Genomic DNA, 6,000 nt, shown 5'->3' with positions numbered 1-6,000 from the left:
TTTTAAGGACGGAGTAAAAGTTAAAGTTAAAACACAAGAACTTACAAAAATAAATTGTTAAATGAAAAATAAAATAAAGAATTAAAATAAAAAAAATGAATAAAAATAAGAAAGGGGCCTGACGTCCTTCGACGTTTCGGCAGTGGCTCTTCAGACCGGGAGCCCACAGGGCGTGGTGGGTTAGTTTTATGAAAGATCTAGGGGGAGGCCTTGTTAACGCGAAAGTTCGAAGGGGTTTGTAGGGAAAGGGAAGCAGGGGGGGACGAGTCCAATTTTGTCGCGATGAGGGAGGCGGTTCTGGGTTCTGTTCACAGGTGCATTGGTGGTATGAAGGAGCTTGTAGGGAAGGGGAACACAGAGGGGATATTGTCACGGGTGGTGACCAAAAAACAATAAATAAACAGGAAGAAATAAACGTTTAATGTGGCGAACGTACTTGTGCCAAAAATAGAAGGGTATAAACGATAATAACAAAGCGTCGCGGGCGTCGAAGTCGGCGTAACAGCAGAGTCGAACGCTGGGGCGAGACTGACCCCGCTCGCCTTGCGGAATCCCTTATGTACCCTCGTGGGTTTCTGGATCGTTCGGCGTAGAAGGTTCGGCGCGTAGAACATTCTAACCTCGAATCAGCAAAACGGTTCTCGAATTCACCAGAACATCACATTACAGTGTCAACAAAAATGTGTAGCCGCGGCCAGGAATCGAACCCTGGCCTTCTGCGTGGAAGGGAAGGGCAATAACCGTTAGGACACGCGAACGCTGCCTACTTGGCCAGCTGCGCGCGCGGCATTAGTCACCCCTTTAAAAAGTGCATCGTCCCGATGCAACGCAAAAACTAAACAAAGCAAATAAAAAGAACGGTAAACTAAAGAGTCATTTGGAACACATAAGGTCCACAGTCCTATCGAGCGTAGTGCGGCTTCAGTCGCACGACGTGGACGACTTCCGGTCGTGGAGGGCGGCGTGACGAAGTCCGTGTTCCGTCGGGCATCACCTCGTAGGCCAGATCCCCGAGTCGACGAAGCACTTTGTAGGGTCCAAGGTAACGTTTCAGGAGTTTCTCGCGTAAACCGCGGCGGCGAATCGGTGTCTACACCCCCACCCTCTCTCCAGGCTGGAAGTGGACGTCCCGACGACTAAGGTTATAGCAGCCAGTGTCGACACGTTGTTGAGCCTTAATACGGAGTCTGGCGAGCTGACGGGCTTCTTCTGCCCTTTGGGCAACCTGGGCGTCGTCGCTTGTGTCGACAGCCGGTTCGTGGGGTAACATGGCGTCCAGCATTGTCGTTACCTTGCGCCCATGCACCAGTTGAAAGGGTGGCCCTCCGGTGGTCTCTTGTACGGCCGTGTTGTAGGCAAATGTGACGTAGGGCAACACCTTGTCCCATGTCTTGTGCTCCACGTCGACGTACATGGAGATCATGTCGGCGATGGTCTTGTTGAGTCTCTCCGTTAGCCCGTTGGTCTGCGGATGGTACGCCGTGGTGCGACGATGGCTGCTGTAATGGCGCGTTCACACTGGAAGCGGATCCGCGTTCGCGAAGCGGATCCGCGCGTTCTCAACCGCAAAGTGGCTACGATCGAGCGGTTGGAGCGCGTTTTTGCCAACCGCTTCGGGACCGATTTCTCAAAACCGCTTTTACGAACCGTAAAGCGGCAACCAATCACAACGCGACGCTGACGTGACGTCAGTGACTTTCGAAACAAGATGGCACCTGTCGCTGGTGAGGCGTCCAAGGCGCTGTAGTCCTAGCGACGTAGTCTTAGCTTTCGACTAATCAACGGAGAAACTTGATGTTCACGCCCGAACTTCGCACCAGTGATTTGGTTCGGGTAAGAGTTTGTTGATTATTCGGGGTGCCACAGCCCAAGCTCGTTGCCTTTTTAATCTCTGCCTGTAGAACGTCGGAACCCGCCCCTGAACGACCGAAATGTCAGCTTTTCTACCCACTAGGATAGTCGCGTGAACTATTGAAAGCTTTCAACACCGTGCATGACCACCACGAAGGCCGATAGAGACGTCGTGAGCTTGATTGCGTAGCCAACGCACTACCGCGGAGGGGGCAGAGTTCCTGCGCCAGCTCGACCTGTAACGTTTACTACTAAAATAAATAAATAAATAAAGAGAACCTACTCAAAGAATTAATTGTACGTACCAGACAATGCAGAGGTAATCCATACGGCGTTTATTTGAGCTTAATATCAAACAAGCAGTAGACTCGATCGACCTGCGATAGGCGAGAGGAGAGTCCGCCACCAACGAAGCCACGACCGGCTAGCACCGAACACATTCCCCCGCACCACGGTCCACCCCACCGCTCACAACTTCGAAAATGATAAGAGCGAACAACAATGAGGGGGGAAAACTGGCCCTCTATCCCGAAAACAAGGTCAGCTATTCACGCGGGAAGGGTCCACTTCGAAGAAAAGGTCGGGGGCATCCTGTTCTGAGTCAGCAAGGCGCGCCTAGCTGGACTTTGCTTGTGGGCGTAGTCGAGGGAATCACAGGCGAGTTTGGCGGGTCTGTGCTTCTTTTTTCGCTGCCTGAACTCGTGATCCGCGCGAACATCACGGAGAAAAATATTCCGAGTGCCATAATAGCTAAAGTTTGGCTTTGGATTTTGAATTAAAGTGGATTTTAGATTGTAAAATCAAAAATCCACTTTAATTCAAAACAGGGTTGCCAAACACAAGTCTCAAGAGATCACGCGTGATCGCCGAGAAACCGCCAACCGGCTCTCGGTGTGTCTGAATGGGGTCGCTCGCGAACCGCATCCGCGACCGCTTCGCGAACGCGGATCCGCTTCCAGTGTGAATGCTCCATAACTGAGACGGAGGACTTCTTGCGTCAGCTGGGCCATGAATGATGATCCACGGTCTGAGATCAGGACTTCGGAAGCGCCGTGCGGGAGGACGATGGACTCGATGAAAAACTTCGCGACTTCAACTGGCGTTCCTGATGGAAGGGCTTTTGTCTCGGCGTACCGCGTGAGATAATCGGTCGCGACCAGAGTGTCGAACCGGAACCGAACTGAACCGAAAACCGGAACAGAACCGTTATTTTTAGCCGAACCGGAACTGAACCGAACCGAAATCTTCGCCGCCATCTTGGAACTGAACCGGAACGGAACCGGAAAAAAATATAACGGTAACCGGTTCAAAACGGTTCACGGTAATTTTTTTTGTTAGTATTACAAATTTTTTATTTGGGAATAAAAAATTGGCACGTGAATTCCTCTAAGTATTGATCAAATCGTCATATACAGAATTCCAATGTATAATAAATCCTGATTTTTTGCGGCGCTTTCTTATTGGCACTATGAATAGCCATGTGTCACATCGTCACGTGACGTCATAATGTCAAGACATGCTGTCAAGTAATGTCACATCACGTGACCCCGTGACGTCACGTGACTCACCGCGTAAACTCGATTCAAATTGAGGACGTCGCTAGATCTATTAACGTTGTTGATACCGTGACGTCACATGACATCACAACTTCGCACTGAGAGTCCCGTGACACCATGATGTACCCGATTGTCATGATCCCGAGTCAAATGCTCTGGTTCATGACAACCAGTATCGCCAAACATTCGGGTAACGGCTCGTGTTCAACTCAAAGATTATGATGGGCCCGAGTCCCACTAGAGCTAGAAGCAGAAGCAAACGAAAGCGACAAGCCTCAGACACATGCAGCACGTTCGCGATGGTACCTTTATACGGCTTTGAGTTGTTCGGTGCTCGCGAAGTTAGCAGGAGTGTTTACAAGCCTGCAAATGGTACCATCGTGTGCATGATACTCGTGTTTGAGCATAGCCTTCTTTATTCTACAAAGCCTGTCAAATCGCGAAATACTCTGGTTTAAGGCTATCCGCGGTCGTTTGTTTCTGTTTGTCGCTTTAGTGGGGCTCGGGCCCCATTATAGCCCAACTAAAACTATATCTGAAGATTAGCCCATGCTTCGCTTTGCCAACCCTGCTTATGACTATGATAAACACTGACGCTGCATATATTAGGATCAGATCACGTGGCTGATAGTTCTAATTGCGAGTTGAGGAGGGGAAAGCTGTTTCATTTCTTTCTTTCGACTGTCTCTCATTTCTCGGAGGAACAAACTAATGGATGCTTTTGCAAGTTATCAACATCAGGGATTACAACTTCACGGTATTTATTGAACTGAAGGTAAAAAAAAATGCTGCACCGCCCATTTTACATGTATGCACACCATTGAGGCTCCCAAACATGTTTTCGTTATTGCTGAACTGCCTCAGAAAGTTGTACCGAGAATAGAAGTGTTAAAGGGTCTAAATGTGACGTATTAGTCTGACGTTACATGGAACTATTAGTGTGTACGTGAGGGATAGCTGAAAAGAAAGATCCTAGTGGTCTCACGGGGATAGCCAAACGTTAGCAGCCGTTCTAAGTCTCACAGGAGTGTCGTTCTCAAGTTCTCCAAGTTTCGACCGCCCTGTATTTTGTTTAACCTTCACAGTTTGGTGCAAAGTAAAAGCAAGGAAGAATTACTGTTAACGAGTGACACAAATATAATTGTCGAGTGAACACCACTCAATACGGAGCAGGCAATCCCTGAGGAATAAAAAGTATCTTGAGGAGCAACTAAAAAAAAGGGAGTGGGGAGGGGGGTAGTTTTAAAGCATACTGTGTCGTAAAGATTCCTCTACCGCGCACTTTCGGCGCAGACTAGAAAGCGTGGCCTGGAAACGATAGTGACAGATGGGTAGTTGGTACAACTTTTATTTGTAAAAACACTCTTGCCAGAAAGAACGTTTTCGCCGCGCCAGATACTCGCGCCGTGTCTAACGACGATGCACTAACAAGAAAAATGTGTGCCTCTCAAATACATAGCTTGCACTGAGCACGAAAATTTTGCAGCGTATATTTTGCCCCATCGGATTTGATATTCTCAGCAAGAACAACTCGCAATGAAAACCAGTATCTAGTGCGATTACGTCACGTGCAAACCATGTTAAATACTTCAGCTTTCTGGTGAAGTGCGACGTTCGCAACACTAGCAGTAGACGTCCAAAGTGTAAAGTTGTGTAGTATTTATAGCAGTCTCGCGATGATATACGGCAGCCTAATGAAATGTTGCAGCACATGACTGATAAAGAACAGAGTCGTGAAGTAAGGTCCCAAAACAAGTGCACGTAAAACCTAAGATAACATTAGTAGTATCTCGCGACGTTTCGAGCTGAGGCAAGCTGATGCCCAAAAGTGACTTATATTAGGATTCTAAAAATCTTCATTTGCCCTGCGAGGAATCTATGTTTAATTAGGAATATCATGTTATGCATTTCTATGCATCTCTTTTTGCAGTAAAGCGTTGTGTAAGGTGTAGTGAGGACATCTGGCAATAGATGGCACCACATGTGTCGTGCTACGGGCTTACCGGAAGCGAAGCTTCTTCCGGTTGTTGATTTACGATTAAAGGCACTTTTTGACGAGCTGTCACACGGGGTAGTTGTGTTCTCCTTCTGCCTGGCGACCATGTGGTCGCACTCGGACGCCCACGGTCACAACATGGTGTCAGAAGTGGCCGGCCTCCCGGTCTGACGTCCTCCTCGCTGCTGCTATGCTCACAGCTAGCCCTGCCTCTCGTCGTCTCCGCGTCGCACACTGCTACGCTTTCCGTCTTCTCGTCACCGTCGCTGCGTTCCTCGTCATGTCGCAGGAGAGAACAACGGAAGCTGCCGCCGCCACCGCCCCCGTCGTCTCACTCCCGAGCTTGGTTCCACCGCCCAAATTCGACTTCGCAAACCCCGACAAGTGGCCGCAATGGTTTCTACAATTCGAAGACTTCAGCTTTGCGTCAGGCCTCTACCAAGCGTCGGACGAAGTTCAGGTGCGGACGTTACTGTACACTATGGGATCCGAAGAGGCGCGGCGTGTTCTTGAGACGTTAGGCCTCACCGCAGAGGAATGGCGGTCCTTCGCTGCGGTAACAGACAAGTTCAAGGCGCACTTTGTACATCCACCGAA

The sequence above is a fragment of the Ixodes scapularis genome, unplaced genomic scaffold (genome assembly GCF_016920785.2).
Source record: "Ixodes scapularis isolate PalLabHiFi unplaced genomic scaffold, ASM1692078v2 ptg000137l_1___fragment_3__unscaffolded, whole genome shotgun sequence".
In the NCBI taxonomy this organism is placed as follows: domain Eukaryota; kingdom Metazoa; phylum Arthropoda; class Arachnida; order Ixodida; family Ixodidae; genus Ixodes; species Ixodes scapularis.
The sequence above is the reverse complement of the archived record's forward strand: the minus strand, read 5'-3'. Positions refer to the sequence as shown.